Below are 18,010 nucleotides of genomic sequence, written 5' to 3' on the forward strand. Positions count from 1 at the left end.
AAACGATCATTATTACCATTTGTTTAGTCTCTCCATAAAGTTTGATTGATGGATTTGACCCAGAAGCCACTGTCACACTTAACAAGCAGATTATGTGCCCCAAAAATGCAAGATATTGAGCACGGTAAATGGAGTGTATGAGTTTATATAATTTGATATAAGCAATATAACATGAGCTAGTGCAGAACAGCACAGCATATTAATAATGTACAGTATTTTTGACACAATATTTTCTGGTTTTGTTTATTTTGCCAACAAAAATATTAAAGCCACAGTAGAACTGTTGTGTGTCTGATCAACACAAGCGTTTCATTTTTGCTTGAATCTACCTTTTGAACTAATAGGGTGATGCAGTGATTCCATAACATAATCAAATATAACCATTTATAAAATAGCTTGTTTTCTCATGACGTCATTGATGACACGTGAGACACAGATGGAGGGCTGGAAATGAATCTTTTACATTGAAATCGTTAACAGAACATCAAAATGTTTCCGTTTTATGTATTTTAAATCAAATGCCAAACAGCTTTTATGAACCTCTAAATGTTTTTGCCCATAAAAGGGAGTAAGTTCAAGAAACTGGCTGAAAAATGGAAGGAAAGGTTACATGTAGTAAACATTTATTCAATACAACCATGTGTACAAACTTTTTTCAAATGCGATAATTCGTTTGACAGCACCAATAAAGATTATATACTGGACTAGCTATGTGTATTATGTTTTAATGTGTTGTATAAAAATCATATACAAACACCACCACACTTGTACAAAATCCAGGAGAATATAAATAACGCACCCTGCAATGTAATTGCTGCAATGAAATCTTCGTCATGTTGTGCAATAATCCAACAAATAAACAACCATAACGTTAATGACAAATGTCGTGAGCGCAGTATTAGAAGTCGAGCTTGCATTTATCTAATAGCCTACAAGCATACGAATCTCTTTGCCTGCACACCTATTTCCTCTGCTCGTGCAAAAAACTTCTTGCACGCCCCCTCAAATATAAGCACTTCACCTTAAAGGGTTAAACAAATGAAGCACTATGGTTACAGAAAAGTTTGCGCTGTTATAATTCACTTACCTTTTAACACGCTTTGGTGCGATTATCACCCGCTATTAAAAAAAATGTAATGTTTTGAATGAGAAGCTGTAATGTAGCCGTGGCGGTATGAATTTTGGCGTGGCGCCCCGCCATGGAAGAATGAATGTAGCGGAAACCATGATAATGTAGACTGTGTGCCCACGCTTTTCTATGCTTTGTTATTTCGTGATGTCTGGAAGATATCCGCATGGGAAAAATTCTGTAGTAATTTATAATAAACATGTTTTTGAACCACTTAGTAAAGTGTTTAATTTGTAGGACACTTTGTTAATGAATGTTACTGAATACTGTAGCATAGTCAATTGATAAAATGTAACTGTCGTGCATTGTGATGGTGTATAATTAAAGCAAAGAAAACAGATTTATTACTACAGTTTTGTTGTACCACAGCAGCAATATAATTGGTTCGACAGTTTAATTCAAGTAATTATCCATAGTATGTTTCCAAACATTGTAATTGCTATATTATTTCATAGGGCTATAACCTAAAACATTATAGGACTATAGCAAATAACGTAATCGCTTACAGTATCTACTGCCTCTGACAGGCAAATTTATTTTATTTTAGTAGAAAACTTAGTCCTCTTCTTAATATAAGGGTCATGGCCTACATATGTGGTTATTTTCTATTTATATCTCCTTTGAAATATGCTATAAATCGCAAAAATACGGACTTTACTTTGTCTCCTATTCAGTACTTCCTGCCCTCCTACTGAATTTCACACACCACCAGAACCACGTTACTGAAAACAAACTATTCCTCAATGCATCAGTCATGCAAATGAATTAATGAAGATTAAAATGGTCCATTTCACTGCTGTAAGAAAACTCCAGAAATTCTATTAATGACTGTTTTCTTTATTTTTTTATTATTTTTATATTAAATACTAAATAAATGGTGAGGCCAGTGAAAACATTGACAAGGAAAGTTGAAATGCACTGTACATGTGTAAATGATGATGTTAATGACAGAGTGGTCTTGCTGTATGTTGTGAATACATGACCATTTAGCAGGTGGAATCAGCATGTCTTAAAGGTTTTTAGATGGATTCTCTTATGTTTATCACCAGCCTCATTTATTTAATAAAACACAGTAACATGTTTATACAATTTAAATAACTTTTTATTTGAATATGTTTATAAATGTATTCCAAAGCTGAAGTTTCAGCATTATTACTTCAGGGTTGGATTATGCTTAAATAGGATTTTGATTGGCTTATTTAGTGTTCAAGTGAAATTACTTTCATAACTACTAAGTTCAAAAGAGCATTATTTCACTAGGCTGTTATTTTCGTTACATTATCAGTCAATTGTCTGCACTTTTTAATTTGTCTTTGCAAAAAAAAAGCTTTGTGGTTGGTAAGAAACATTCAAAGCCAGATTCCCGGTGTTACCGAGTGTGGCACAAAGTTAATTTTGGACCCTGAGTAAGTCTATGAGATGAGACTGAGAATCCCAGGAGGCAGTTCAGTGATATAGAGAGAATGTATGCAAAGCCTCTTCAAGAGCCATAGGAATTTTACAGATGAGCAGCATATCCCTGAGAGACGGTGACAGGCCCCACACATCACCCCTACTGCGACACTCAAACTCCCAGCTTCTTTTTGTTCCCCTAATCCACTGTGACGGTGAGGGTCGCATTTCCACTGCGAGAGGGCCTGACTGGAGGAGGGGCTGCCGGATCACACGGGCCATTTATAGGGCCACAAAAAAAGTGTTGGGGCCCTGGATATGTGTCCAGAGGGTCAAACAAAGAGGTCTTTCTCCTTTTTGAGACACTTGATGTTGCTTTTGTTGCTGTTGTTTTGGCTCTCTCAGTGTTTTTAATGTTGTCCGGGCCTGGGTATACATGAGGCCAGACGAAATAAAGCGTCTTCAAGGAGGGGTCGCTTTTTGACAGCGTTTGTTCCTTTTTTTTTCTTCTATTTGAACAGCACTTCTTCCAGACTTCTCAGAATCAGATATTAAGATGTTCTTGTCCGATCCATCCTCGCAGGTATTGAATCTGCCAGCCCACAGTAAGTTAAGAATGAGGTGCTTTCAAGTGCACATCTGATAACTGGCCATATTTTATATGGCGCATCGCTGTCGGCTTCGTTCTGCCATTCTCCCACTTTCATTCTTTCTATCATGTGAAGCTGAAACCTCCATTACTTCTAAACGCAGAGCTGGGGAGATGAAGTGTGAGATGATTTCCCGTGAAGGAGGCCATGTGCTGACTCTCGTTACTCTCGCTCTTAATGGATTCCACACTTCTGCACATTGTGAACGTTCTCGACAAGGACTCCTTGATCTGTCCTTGTTCTCAAGAACATCATGGTTGCATTTATTTATATATATATATATATATATATATATATATATATATATATATATATATATATATATATATATATATATATATATATATATATATATATATATATATATATATATACACACACACACACACACACAGTTAAAGTCAGAATTATTAGCACCCCTGAATTATTAGCGCCCCTGTTATTTTATCCCCCAATTTCTGTTTAATGGAGGGAAGATTGTTTCAGCACATTTCTAAGCATAATAGTTTTAAAAACCTATTTCTAATAACTGATTTATTTTATCTTTGCCATGATGACAGTAAATATTATTTTACTTGATATTTTTCAAGACACTTCTATACAGCTTAAAGTGACATTTAAAGGCTTAACTAGGTTAATGAGATGAACTAGGCAGGTTAGGGTAATTAGGCAAGTTATTGTATAACGATGGTTTGTTCTGTAGATTATTGAGAAAAAATATAGCTTAAAGGGGCTAATAATTTTGTCCCTAAAATGGTTCATAAAAAAAATCTAAACTGCTTTTATTCTTACCGAAATAAAACAAAAAAAGACTTTCTCCAGAAGAAAAAATATTATTAGACATACTGTGAAAATTTCCTTGCTCTGTTAAACATCGTTTGGAAAATATTTAAAAAACAAGAAAAAAATCAAAGGCTTTGACTTCAACTATATATATATATTTCTTTATTTATTTGTTTATTTGTTTACTTAGATTAAATGTATGTTTGGCTTTGAAATGCCTGTTTGGGAGATTTCACAGATATTAAAAGTGAGAAATGGGTTTATTAATGATGAACAACATATCGGCTGTCATATCTATATTGGCTGATAAAAATCTTATCATTCCTTCCCGACAAGAATATTATTAGCACACTGTATTACAGCTGTAAAGTTCTGGTTGATCCCCTTCAGCTGTGAACTGCTTGGCTTGAGGGTTTAGATTGGTGCCTTTCACATTATGTGATGCGTCACACAGAACAGATGTGCATTTTTTTTGCAAGGTGAAAAGATTTTGGGAGCTATAATCAAAACATCTAGATATTTTTTTTATAATTTTTTTTAAAATAAAATGCATTTCCCACTGAATTACTTAACCTTTTCTTTTTGTAATCAGGCTCGGAAAAATTATTTAAAAATGTATATAATCCGTTTATATAGTTATGTGTCCAAAATTGCCATATTGGTGCATCGTTTCAGTTTTCCTTTGAGGAAGTTGTTGTTTTATGCATCATTCAAAATGAACTCCTCAAGCTCAAACTCTTTCTTTTTTTCCTCCCTCCCCCAGCATTTCAGCTCTTCTTCAAAATCTCCTCCTCTCTCCTTAGTCTTTGTGAACTTTTCTCTTTTCTTCTGAGATTTGTTTCACACTAATTCGATTAGCTTTTTAATTGCCTCCATTCATAAGAGTGTGAATGTGTGTTCATGATGGTGGCTGGGTTGAGAAGGACTTTAGTTCAAATCCACATTTCAGTGAGAGAAGTGACCTGAGAAAGCTGCCATGTAAAAAAAATATGGCAGTGCATCTCTCTCTCTCTCTCTCTCTATATATATATCCCTCTCACTCCCTATGGCATGTGCTCTGAACAGTAACTAAACCACTTGGGCTTTTAGCTAAATATGTGCTTTTTCGATGTAGGAAGAACATTATATGCACCACATTTACAGAGCTCTGACAACCTTTACTTTAATACATCTTTCACTTTGAATGTTTTTCACCTCCATATCTTGGCAAACATGAATGACACATTTGTTTGTGTGTGTGTGTGTGTGTGTATGAAACTCCATTCAGTCTGTGATTGAGTGGGTTTGAATGGACTGTGATAGTAGAAGTTTGTGCAAAACTGTGTGCACTGCACATATTGATTTTATTGTGCATGAAAGCTCAGCTTTACTTGACCAGTGATGTTTATTCACGTGTATCAAATAATAAATTTGAACTTATCTAATGAGCTCTGTATTGATCAATGCATATATGTGGAAAAACATGCTATTTTAGTGCCTTTTTCACATCTTGTTTTTAGGGCTGAGTGATATTGAAAAAAAATGATCTCAATGTCATATTTTATATCGTTCGATAATTATTGAATATTTTCCAACAATACATTTAGGAAAATTTGGATTTTTAAAAATTTAACCACCATATTTTAATTTTCCAACATTACTTAGACAAATTGTTTTAATAGTAAAAAAAAAATATTAAAACAAAATATCTGATCTCTTGATAAAAAATAAACAAAGTGTTAAAGTGTTAAAGAGACTCTTGATAAATAAAATGTTACAAAGTGTTCAATGGTAAAGGTAGATCTGTAAGTTGTGAATAATAATGATTCCGTAAACCTCAAACTCTGTAAACAAAACAAATTATGATAATCAAATCTGAGCTTTCCAGTAAAGGAACTAACCAACATTATTCAAATGAAATTGAAATCTGTATATTCCATACAAAGTGTGAAGCAGATTGGTTTGTTCTACTTACCTGAATCGCGGTGCGTTTGCGGCATTCGGAAAAGTTCAGATGTTTTCTACTAGGTGCGGCTGGAAAATACACGCACATCACTTGAGTATGCACAGCAAAATATGGGGACCCAAAACAACTCTATGGGTGTTAATTTCAACACTTTGAAAGTGTCTCATGGGGTCCACTCAAAACAGAGTTAAATCAACACTTTCAAAAGGGTTGGCACATTGACACCGAAGTAAGGGTTAATTTTAACTCTGGGCAGAGTTAAAAAATTTAACTATATTTAACACCGCCTGGTGTAATATATTGTTATTTTATTCAACTCTCTTGAGTGTAAATATGGTAAAAAGGTCAAATAGACTGTAAATTACAAAAGAAAAGACATTTTATTTGAAAACATTCACCACTTCAACAATTCATTCAGTTTTTAAAATGCAACAATGTCAAATATGCTTTAAATGTTTTATTAGTACAGACAGTATCAACAAAATATGTATGACCAGTGCTCAAAAAGGCTGTTTCAGTCCTTTGGTCCAAACTTGATGTTTCATCAGAGCAATTTGAAAGTTCATATCGTCACTCATAGTTTTCTTCTGAACGCATAGTTTTTTTCTGAAATTACATTTTAAACAACTTGGCTTGCAAATCTTTCACTTCTGGTGTTTCCTTGGTCCTCCATATCAAACACAGCAGTTTAAAGGAAGGTATAAATGCTGTAAACTTGTGTGAAAACAAACTGGAGCTAGGAAATCTCATCAAGCATGTCCTGTGAATGAAGTGCTTCCCAGCCACAGGATGACCTTTTTATCCATGATGATGTAGCAGCTGCTGATCGCTCGTCTGGTGGTTCCTGATGCACGGATATAGGGTGATGCTCATCTAAGAACTCTTCAAGACTCCAGCATGACTAAGAAAAATGTTTGAAAACAAATTGCAATCAAATTTAAAAGAACATTAAAAGTAAATAAAACATTTAAGAAATCTAAACTCACCTTTTGAAAATCTTCATGATGATCCACAACTTGACTCTCCCAGCTGGTTGAGGTGACAGGTTATGGAAAAGTAGAAAAAACACATATATCACTGTTGGATCTCCAAAAACAATTAGGTTAACCACTATGGCTAGAACTGGAAAAACAGGCAGCTGTCTGTCCAGAATCCTGAATTTAACACAACACTTGGGGCAAAATTTAGAGGAGCTTAAAATCTTTTATATCATTTAGTGATGCTGACTTCCCCAAAATATTGGCCACAGTGTAAAAAAAATTCATAAATTTACAGTTTTCTGTAAGCGTGTGCGTGTGTGTGTTTGTGTGTGTGTGCATGTGTGTGCGTGCGTGCGTGTTTCTTTAACAGATTCAACTTGTTAGGCCCTTTCAGGTCCAGTATTGACGCCACCTTTCCTGGAGTCTAGCAGATTTTCAGGTCCAAATATAATCTAAAATATTAGGATAAGCAGAAGAGAAAAAATGTAAAGCAAAGAGCAAAACATTACTTAAGTAACAGTTCACCCACAATACAAAACTTATCACCTTCATGTCATTTGTTATTCTTTAATGCTCTAATACCCTCTCAGCTTGTGAAACAAATACAGAACTTTATCAAACATACCTTCATTATTATCACCACATATGACCAAGAAGGTGTGTTTGGTCATTTCACCAACTCTGGAAATACACCATCCGTCTCTAATTAGCCACCGTCACAGGGTCTTGTGTTATTGTATAGAGGCTGTTAAAAAACAACAAAACATTAGTATCTAACACATATGCATAACCTTCAGATAAAAAAAGAGAGATGAACATCACAAAGTAAATATCGTTTGATTCAGATGTTGATTATTGATAATAAATCTACAAATCAAACCTGTATCATCATTAGGCTGCTCAAATATGAATCAGTTGATTAATTTTACAGACAGGTGGCTGTTTACAACGCACTAAATTGTCTTTAAAAAAACGGAAATGTTGTGTACAGTACATGCTAAGTTTAGCCTATAGTTTTAAGCACAATATCATGCGGGGGAAAAAGCTTGACTAAGATGTTCCTGACTACAGAAATAGCCTAACTTACTAACGTCAGACATCCCGAGTTGGGAAAAGTCATTTTCGGGGGATACAGAGTTGATTTGCGGGAGGTAGCGGGAGAGATGAGTACCTGAAGAGCAATGGGATGAGTTGCGCGCGACGTACCTGAAGAGCGGGGGGGGGGGTGACTTGCGCGCGACGTACCTGAAGAGCTGGGAGGGATGCGGTGGAGAGGGGTGTGCAAAGTGTTAAATGACCGGGCGGGAGACGCGCGATTTCCGGGAGATTATCAATCATTTGCGGGCATCTACTTGGGCATCTGGGAGTCTCTGTGCATTTGCGGGATAACGTTGACGTTAGTCCCGCAACTTCCGGGAGACTTCTGTAACGTTAAATGTCTAGGAAAGTGCAAACGCAGTCATTTAAAGATATTAATGTTAACATTCCGGTTGTCAACACTTAATATAATTCAAGCGTACGTTATCACGCGAGTCTATGGACTAACGGTAACGTTATATGGACGGCCACGAATGAACCAGTTTAAAAGGGCCGCGGTGTTTAAAATAACCAAATTAACGTACACGAATAACAAACAATCATATGTTTTAGTCAGGAAGCCTTTTACAAGTAAGCATATGTTCATTTACTCACCAGATATGTTTTAGAAACTCTCCAGAGCTCATGGAAACCGTCCTGTGTTGCCGTTAGCATCCGGGCAGAGTAGGCTAACGTTAGGCGGCTCCGGGGATTCCCTCGCTAGTTTGCTTCGAATTAAAGGAGAAGTGTCAATTTTATTTTAAAGATGGGTAACAACGCACAAAATGGCATTAAGCGTGACAGAAATGTGTTGAACATGTACATTTGATGTTTTTATGCACTATGTATGCGTGAGCATATATAAAAACATTCTTGAAAAGAAGTGAATAGTAATGCAGTTAAGCTAGATACACAAACGACCATGAATGAACCGCAGAAGTTTAAAATTGTCATTCCATTCTAAAGTTATTAACTTAACAACATGTTTACAACTGTATTTCCTTAAAGAAAGTCAGTAAAATACCAACATTTAGGTAGTTTGACTCACCAGTTGCTGTTCTAAACCTCAGATGGAAAATGGCATCTGGAAAATTCTTCAGTGACTGGGGCTGCATGAATTCCCGGATGTTGGAAATAACACCACCAAGTGTTGAAAAGATAACTCCTTAATTTCGCACTGAATAAAATCAATTCTAACTCTTATTATATTCATTTATCAAAATCTAACTCTTTAACGTCAACACTTTACTCTGAAATGCTTTAACACCGAGAATTTAACTCTGATGGATTTGCTGTGTGTGTGCGTCGCTTGCACAACATGTGCATGTTGATTCAATGTGCGCATCGAGCAAGTCACGCGCTTCCATTGGAAATGACAAACTGACACCCTATTGACACTGCTTCCAAGGCTGGCCATCAGCAGCCATATTTTATTAATACTATAGTGCTTTTTTTAATCGATATTGACAATGGTTCGGTTGATAAATATCGATACCCATTCTATAGCCCAGCCCATGTATGTATGTATGCATATATGTATGTACATACATATGTATGCATGTATGTATGTATGCATGTATGTATGCATGTATGTATGTATGTATGTATGTATGTATATATAATGCCGTACCAAACGTATATATATATATATATATATATATATATATATATATATATATATATATATATATATATATATATGTATGTGTATATATATATATATATATATATATATATATATATATATATATATATATATATATATATATATATATATATATGTGTGTATGTATGTGTATATATATATATATATATATATATATATATATATATATATATATGTATATATATATATATATATGTATATATATATATATATATGTATATATATATATATATATGTATATATATATATATATATATATATATATATGTGTGTATATGTACGTTTGGTACGGCATTCCAAGGTATGTTATAACCAGATAACAACTGCTGAGACTAATAACACAGGCTCATACCTGCTTGACTGTCATGCCAGCATGATCTCAAGGCAATTCATAACTTTTTGATTTGGCGGCTAATTCGTATTAATTTATTCTATCTCATTTATACAGGTTAGTACAATTTGCTTATTCCTCAATGACTGTTGGGTTTAGCAGTCGGGTTAGGTGCCACATATTTTTAAAACTGTTACGAATTAGCCACTAAACTGACAAAATGCCATCTTGTGACTGAATAATACATAACTTGATGTATGCTACATGCAGCCATTTTCATTTCTGTAAGCTTTGTATTTAAAGAATTAATAAACTATTACGTTTTAGAACAATGTCTATTTTTTGTGGCAAGAAATCAGGTGGTTAAAAGTAACTGTAAAGATGGTTGTTTTCACAGAATAAAAACATTTTAAAAAGGTCGATTTCAATCATGTTTTGTCTTCCAAAATACTTTTGTCTTCAGAGTTTTTTTTTCATCATTTTGTGATATTATAAAAAACATTTCCTGACATTCAATCAAATAGCTCAATTTAGATTTTATTATTATTATTTAATAGGAAAGGAATGCCATTCGCATTTTCTGCTTTTGCCAACTTATTAGTTAAATCCTAGTGTTAAGCTAATAAATGTTGAATCAGGCAACTGTTGTCACATTCAAGGTTCTGTTTTCTAAATCTTCTAAAGTCATTTGAAAATAAATTGGATTTGCTGCTCACAGAAAATTGTAACATTTGTCCGTTTTTTTTTTTTATACTAATGTTTGATTGAGTTAATTGTTCCGAAAGTAGCTTTGTGGACTGGAAAAACTATTTGTGTAATAAAACAGACTCAAATAAACAAGCAGTGCACATATCAGACATCACATACGATTTAAGCGATTACTATCAGTAGCCAGAGGAAGTGAACTGGCAAAGTGAGCTTTGCTCAAGTTTTCTCTGTTCTTGAGTTGTGCATGTGATGGCCACTGGGGTGATTTGAAAAGACTGTTTAATGTCACGCTTCTTTTGTCTGCAGCCCTCCTGTTTTTCTAGTCCGTCAGAGTATAACCTGAAGGAATTGCTAAATTACTAGGATTTCTTTTTTGAGCTTCTGTGATTTGGGGGTGACGGAAGGTATAAAAGAGGAAGCTTTTAATAGTAACTGCCTACAATGCCCTGCAGTCAGCCGCACGTAAATGAGGTGTTAACTAGCACTGACATGCTGAGATTTTGCTGCTGTGACTCCCAGACAGGCAACCTGAAGATCAGCCTCCGTGACTTTCGTTTAAGTAGATGTGCACTGAAAAGCATTAAATAATTTTTGCCATGAAAATGTGTGTTTTTGTTGCCTTTTAACGCCCTGCTTGACAGAATTGTCATAAATGATCTACACGTATCTAATCATTATTTGTTGTGACTGTTCGTTTTATACGCCATAACATTGTTACATGGTAATGAATGGGAGCTTTGTCAATGAGGCTTGTATCCGACAGAATGTTCTAAACTAGCAAATATCTGATTTAAGTGCTTCGTCAATACTCCCCATTTTATTAAAAAAGATCAATACCCTCTTTACGGTGTGATTTACTGCCGTTTTTAATTTAACAAGCCTCTCCTCGAGTGCTGGAGGACTGTTATGGTGGAGATTAATTGTGGGGTGAAGAGTTGCAGTCACTTTCCACACACTGTGGCTGATGGATCGTCACTATATTAACGACCGGGCTGTCGACAAGCCTGTAAATTCATCATGAATGCAATTACTAATATGTATTTGTTTCTCCTCCATCATTTATGGTCTATTTACGCTTGTAAGTCAGCGTTCCTTGACGTGCAAAGCGTACTTAACGCCTAGGCCAAATGTGCGGTGCCAGTTTCATTTTCACTCACAACAGATTTCATTTATGGATAACTGCCCAATTAACTTGGAGTTGATCTCACATCTATAACAGCACTGCCTTTGCCATTCATTTCGACCGAACAGTGAACTAAAACAACCGCCAACACCCTCAGATGAAATTTGATAATATATTTAATCTGTGGCTTGGATTACTTCTCCTCCTGTCTGCAATCAGATGTTTTGCCAGGAAGGGGATATGACATCGGGCAACCAATAAACAGGCTTAGCTGCTGTTAATAGATGATATCTGAAATTGGGCCACCACCTCAGAAGAGATAAGGACACTGTGATAACTGTCCCCAGGTTGCAGAAAATGGATTCATGGATTAGGCTCAGAGTTTGTTGAAAATACGGGAAAAGAAACCATTTTTATTTGACTTTCCCACAGCTTAACTGGACCAGAACATCATTGCTGTTTGTCTTTCCTCTGTTTCAGGTATGACAGACTGCTGAGCACATTTCTAAATGAACCGGAGCAGAGGATCTAAATTGTGGCATAGAGTGCAATGATGGTGCAGTCAGACCTTCACTGGTGATTGGAGCTGGGTAAGAAACCAGAACAGGGACTGTTATATACAAACCTAAATCACACTTGTGCTGTCTGTTCATTTTTGCTACACTGACAGTTTTGTTTCGACTTTTTATTTTTCAAAGCTGTAACCATACTTGACTTTTTTTTTTTTTTTTTTTACAATGATCAATGTTCCTCTCATTACTTTATTTTGATGCAACACATATTAAAAATGTGCAGATTATTGCAAGCACATTCTCTTTTTTTTTTTTTTTGTGACACAAGCAATGCCTTATTTGCGAATGAAATGAATCACCCTAAATTTTGTTTAAAGCCCTAACAAACAGATGGGGAATCAGTCTGAATTATTTGTTCAGTTCCCACTGAAATATTTGTTCAGTTTACACACATTGAATCATCTCACTTTGTCATTCAGAGTTATAACAACTAAAACAACATTTGATTTAAAGGATTTTGATGCTTGAGTACTTTTTGTATTGTTAACTTTTTTATGCTAGCTCCAGTAAATGTTAAGGAAGTGGATCATTGATTGAGTTGGGGTCAGTAATTAACAAATATGCTCTTATGCTTAAAACGCCTGCATTTATTTAGCAAAAATTACAATGTGAACTGTAATATTGAGACGTTGCAATTCAAATTGAATTTTATATATATATATATATATATATATATATATATATATATATATATATATAGAGAGAGAGAGAGAGAGAGAGAGAGAGAGAGAGAGAGAGAGAGAGAGAGAGATTGATTGATTGATTGATTGATTGATTGATTGATTGATTGATTGATTGATTGATTTAACAAGGTACTGGAAATATTCCTCAAAGATTTTGGTGCATATTGGCATGATGGCATCACGCAGTTGAACAGATTTGTTGGTTGCACATCAATGATGCGAATCTCCTGTTTCACCACATCTCAAAGGTGCTCTATTAAATTGAGATCTGGTGTCTTGAGGCCATTTGAGTACAGTAAACTCATTTTCATGTTCAAGAAACCAGTCTGAGATGATTTGCTCTTTATGACATGGTGCATTATCCTGTTGGAGATCATAAGATAGGTACATTGTGATCAAAAAGGGATGGACATGGTCAGCAACAATACTCGGGTAGGCTGTGGAATTGACACGAAAAAATATCCCCCACACCCTTACACCACCACCAGCCTGAACTGTTGATACAAGGCAGGATGAATCAATGCTTTCACGTTGTTGATGCCAAATTTTCCATCTGAATGTCACAGCAGAAATCAAGCCTCATCAGACTAGGCAACGTTTTTCCAATCTTCTGTTTTCCAATTTTGGTGAGCCTGTGTGAATTGCAGCCTCAGTTTCCTGTTCTTAGCTAACAGGAATGGTAGCTGGTGTGGTCTTCTGCTGCTGTAGCCCATACGCCACAAGGTTGGACGTGTTGTGAGTTCAGAGATGCCCTTCTGCATACCTCGGTTGTAACAAGTGGTTATTTGAGTTACCATTGCCATTCTATCAGTTTGAACCAGTCTGGCCATTCTCATTCGACCTTTGGCATCAACAAAGAACTTACCTCCACAGAACTGCCACTCCATGGATATTTTCTTTCTTTCAGACCATTCTCTCTAAACCCTGGAGATGGTTATGTTTGAAAATCCCAGTAGATCAGCAGTTTCTGAAATACTCAGACCAGCCCGTCTAGCACCAACAAACATGCCATGCTCAAAGTCACTTAATTCACCTTTCTTCTATATTTTTTTTCTGGAGAAAGGCTTTTTTTGTTTTTATTTTGTCTAGAATAAAAGCAGGTTTAAATATTTTGAAACCCATTTTAAAGTCTATAATATTAGCCCCTTTAAGCAATATCTTTTTTGATTGTCTGCAGAAGAAACTACTGTTATACAATGACCTGTCTAATAACACTTATTAAGCCTTTAAATGTCACTTTAAGCTGAATACTAGTATCTTGAAAAATATCTAGTCAAATATAATGTACTGTCATCATGACAAAGATAAAATAAATCAGTTATTAGAAATGAGTTATTGAAACTATTATGTTCAGAAATCTTCTTTCCATTAAACAGAAATTGGGAGGAAAATGGTTGCTAATATTCAGGAGGGCTAATAATTCTGACTTCAACTGCATACATATAGTTATTTTCCACCCTGCAAAGGAAAGTGAAATAAATACAAAAGAATAAAAATTTTAAACAAACTGTGCTTTAAGCATCTTTACTGTAAGAAAAACATTTTAGCTACAAAAGTCTTTCAGTCAAGAGCAGAGAGGCATGTTCGCCATTTGTTGTTTGAATAATAATTATAAAAACAGGCGGCAGAAGGATTATCGCGCGCTGCCTCTTTAATGGTTTCTCTTTCATGTCTTTTGATCCTCAACTCGTTTGTTTACGACACAAATGAGGGTTAATATGAATAATCACTAAACACCGTGTTTTGACACCTATTTGACCATTAAAGCGCTCATGTTAAGATGACTTTAGATGTGTGGGCACTACTTGTCTCAGTGTGCGAGTGAGACTGAATGAAAACCGCATGCTTCTGTTCTGTGTGTGCCCGGCACACAAAATTATGTGGTCTTTCGCGCTTTTAAGAGCAACACGTGTACAACTGGAACGGGGGCGGTAAATTATGCAATAATCGTTTATCTCGATTAATGGTTTTTCATAATCGTTAGAAGCCAAAATCGAAATCGGATTTTCGATTAATTGCTAAGCCCTACTTTCTTCCCCATTCTTATGCTCAATTTGAACTGCAACAGATCGTCTTGACCATGTCTACATGCCTAAATGCATTGAGCTGCGGCCAAGTAATTGGCTGATTAAAAATGTATAATAACAAGCAGTTGGACAGGTGTACCTAAGAAAGTGGCCAGTGAGTGTATATCTTTATTACAATGTTTTTCAAGACTTCAACCACTTACAGTATAAGCAGAAGCAACCGAGCTTAGCCCAGTATTTGCAATACTAGTGGAAAAGGAGAAAAACAAAACAACACATCATCTTTATGTACCACACTCTAAAATATTACTGGGATACATCCAGTGGATACAGAGCTAATAGACAGCTACTTTTACATTTACATTTAGTCATTTAGCTGACGCTTTTATCCAAAGCGACTTACAAATGAGGACAAGGAAGCAATTTACACAACTATAAGAGCAACAATGAATAAGTGCTATAGGCAAGTTTCAGGTCTGTACAGTCTAAGAAGGAAAGTATTAGTAATATTTTAGTAATTTAGAATTTTTTTTTTTGTAATTTTTTAGTAAAATTTTAGTAAAAATTATTATTTATTTTTTTTTGAGTACAGTTAGTGGTATATCCAGAGATGCAATTGAAGATTAGGAAGTGAAGTGGAGACTAAATAGTTGAGTTTTTAGTCGTTTCTTGAAAACAGCGAGTGACTCTGCCGTTCTGATGCAGTTAGGGAGTTCATTCCACCAACTGGGCAGATTGAGCATGAGCGTTCGCGAAAGTGATTTCTTCCCTCTTTGGGATGGAACCACGACGCGACGTTCATTCACAGAACGCAAGTTTCTGGAGGGCACATGCAGAAGTGAGAAGTGAGAGCAGATAAGGAGCAAGGCCAGAAGTCGCTTTGTACGCAAACATCAGAGCTTTGAATTTGATGCGAGCAGCAACTGGCAGCCAGTGCAAACGGATGAGCAGCGGAGGTGTGTATTTTAGAAATGTAACATCATGTTAGAAATGGTCAAATAATCATTTTGCCATTAATCTTATGCCATCCTTTCAATGAGTGAATGAAAGTATCTAGATGGTCTAGTGACTTTGAATGAAGGACTAATTGTCCAACTGTAGCCCTGATCCAAACTCGCAACTTGTATATTAAACTACCCTTAGCCAAACATTTATTGGATTATAACTGAATAAAATTTATTTTTTTTGTATTAAAATCACTATTCACTGACATTTGTTCATTTTATATGCCATAACATTATTACATGGTGATGAATGGGAGCTTTGTCAATGAGGCTTGTATCCAACAGGATGTTCTAAACTGGCAAATATCTGATTTAAGTGCTTCATCAATACTATCCATTTTATTAAAAAAAAAAATCAACCCTTGACCAAAAATGTATTGGATTATAACTAAAGTGGTACATTGCTTGTATAAAATTCACTGTTAGCACTCTTTGAAAATATAGCCAAAGCCCAGAAACTAAATAACTGACGGAGTGTAATTTATGTATTAGATATCTAAGATACATAATAAGGCACTTTGCACAAATGAAGCAGGAGTGGATTTAGACATAAGTCTGCGAAGAAAAGGCTTTTTATATCTCCTCATTACTCAGTCAGGACAACACCTCAGATATGTTAAAATGTGATGGTTTGATCTGATTGAAGTTTAAGCCTCATATCATGTCAAATCATCCATGCAAGGCAGCGTATCCCAGTCTGTCTTGTTTCACTTGCTCTATCACTCTTTAACCTGATCTAAGGTTCAGCTCCTCTATACTTTTAAAGCAAAGAAAACAATGAAAGCGATTAAACCAATGGAATTCTGCTGAAATATGCAGGCAGCTTGTATTCGCTTGTATCCAGTCTGCACTCCCATATTCAACACAACATTTTGTCCCACGTCTGGATTAGATGCATGTAAAAGTGACTGCAGTCTGTTTGCTAGTAATGTTTGTGTGTATGTGTGTGTGTTGGGGTCATAATGGCTCTGTCAGATGGTTTGCTTCTCCTGTCTTCATTTTACGAGAAGTGTTTAATCCCCCCGTTGGCCGTAAGATCGTAAGCTTTTTGGTAATATAACAGCTCTAATCCCCTGACTGCTGATGAATTGGATGAGGAGCATTACCTTCAAAGCAATTTCTCTGTTCACCCACTGCAAGAAGAGCTAGGCCTATAAACACTGGTTTATCACATAGGCTAGTTTAAATAGACCATTTACCAGTAAATTTGATTTGGTCAGGGCATTTGTTTGATTTTGATTTTGTCATATTTAAAAATGTGTTTTAAAGAGACCAAACAATACATAAACTATAAAGTTTTAAAAATTTCTACTATTATTGTGATTTTGATTTACTTTGTCAGTTCATTTTAAGCTGTGTTTTGAATAACATGTCCTGCGTTGAAGCTCTTAAAACTGTCTGGAATCAGATTTGTAAAATAATCTTCTATAGGATGGTCTGGTATATGCCTCAACACAAACGGGCAACCATTAAATAGGCTTAACTGGTGTGAATAGATCATATCTGACAATTGAAACGCCACCTCAGAAGAGATAAGGACCCTGCGATAAATGTCCCAAGGCTCCAGATAATGTTTTTAGTGAGGTTCTTTATGGATTGTATATATTTCTTTTTCATTTTAATCAAATTAGATTATTTTCTATTAAATTAACTGAATTAATAATAATGTGATCATTTAGCAATTATAATATAATCTAATACAATACATTACAATACAATATATAATATACTATAATAAAATATAATATAACCTATTGTGATTTGGACTGTGGGGGGAAACCGAAGCATCCAGAGGAAACCCACATTAAAATGGGGAGAACATGAAAACATGAAAACTCCTCACAGAAATGTCAACTGGCCCAGCCGGGACTCGAACCAGGGACCCTCTGTCTGTGAGACGACAGTGCTAACCACTGATTTGTGGCTTCATACATTATTTA

General features: G+C 35.4%; 1 protein-coding gene and 1 long non-coding RNA gene across 4 annotated transcripts in view; one reads left to right on the forward strand and one right to left on the reverse strand.

Annotated features, from left to right (window-relative positions):
- The window catches only part of glceb (glucuronic acid epimerase b), a 74,601-nt gene that overhangs the window by 25,271 nt on the left and 31,320 nt on the right, over positions 1-18,010 (forward strand). The window contains exon 2 of one of the 2 annotated variants that reach the window (XM_087258519.1): positions 12,217-12,374. The gene's annotated coding sequence lies outside the window, so the exon portion shown is untranslated. The remainder of the gene's footprint in view (positions 1-12,216; positions 12,375-18,010) is intronic. The other variant, XM_087258518.1, reaches the window with a different exon arrangement.
- LOC147836027 (uncharacterized) lies at positions 6,342-9,064 on the reverse strand. 2 transcript variants are annotated; one of them, XR_015495855.1, is made up of 6 exons: positions 9,005-9,064; positions 8,572-8,684; positions 7,505-7,624; positions 7,248-7,331; positions 6,886-6,928; positions 6,342-6,800 (listed from the first exon to the last, which is right to left on the reverse strand). It is a non-coding gene; the product is annotated as an uncharacterized LOC147836027 (long non-coding RNA). The 2 variants fall into 2 exon arrangements; XR_015495854.1 differs by lacking the exons at positions 7,248-7,331; positions 7,505-7,624; positions 8,572-8,684; positions 9,005-9,064 and having other exon boundaries at positions 6,886-7,212.

The sequence above is a fragment of the Danio rerio genome, chromosome 7 (assembly GCF_052040795.2).
Source record: "Danio rerio strain M-AB ecotype USA chromosome 7, GRCz13ab, whole genome shotgun sequence".
NCBI classification, from domain to species: Eukaryota; Metazoa; Chordata; class Actinopteri; order Cypriniformes; family Danionidae; genus Danio; species Danio rerio.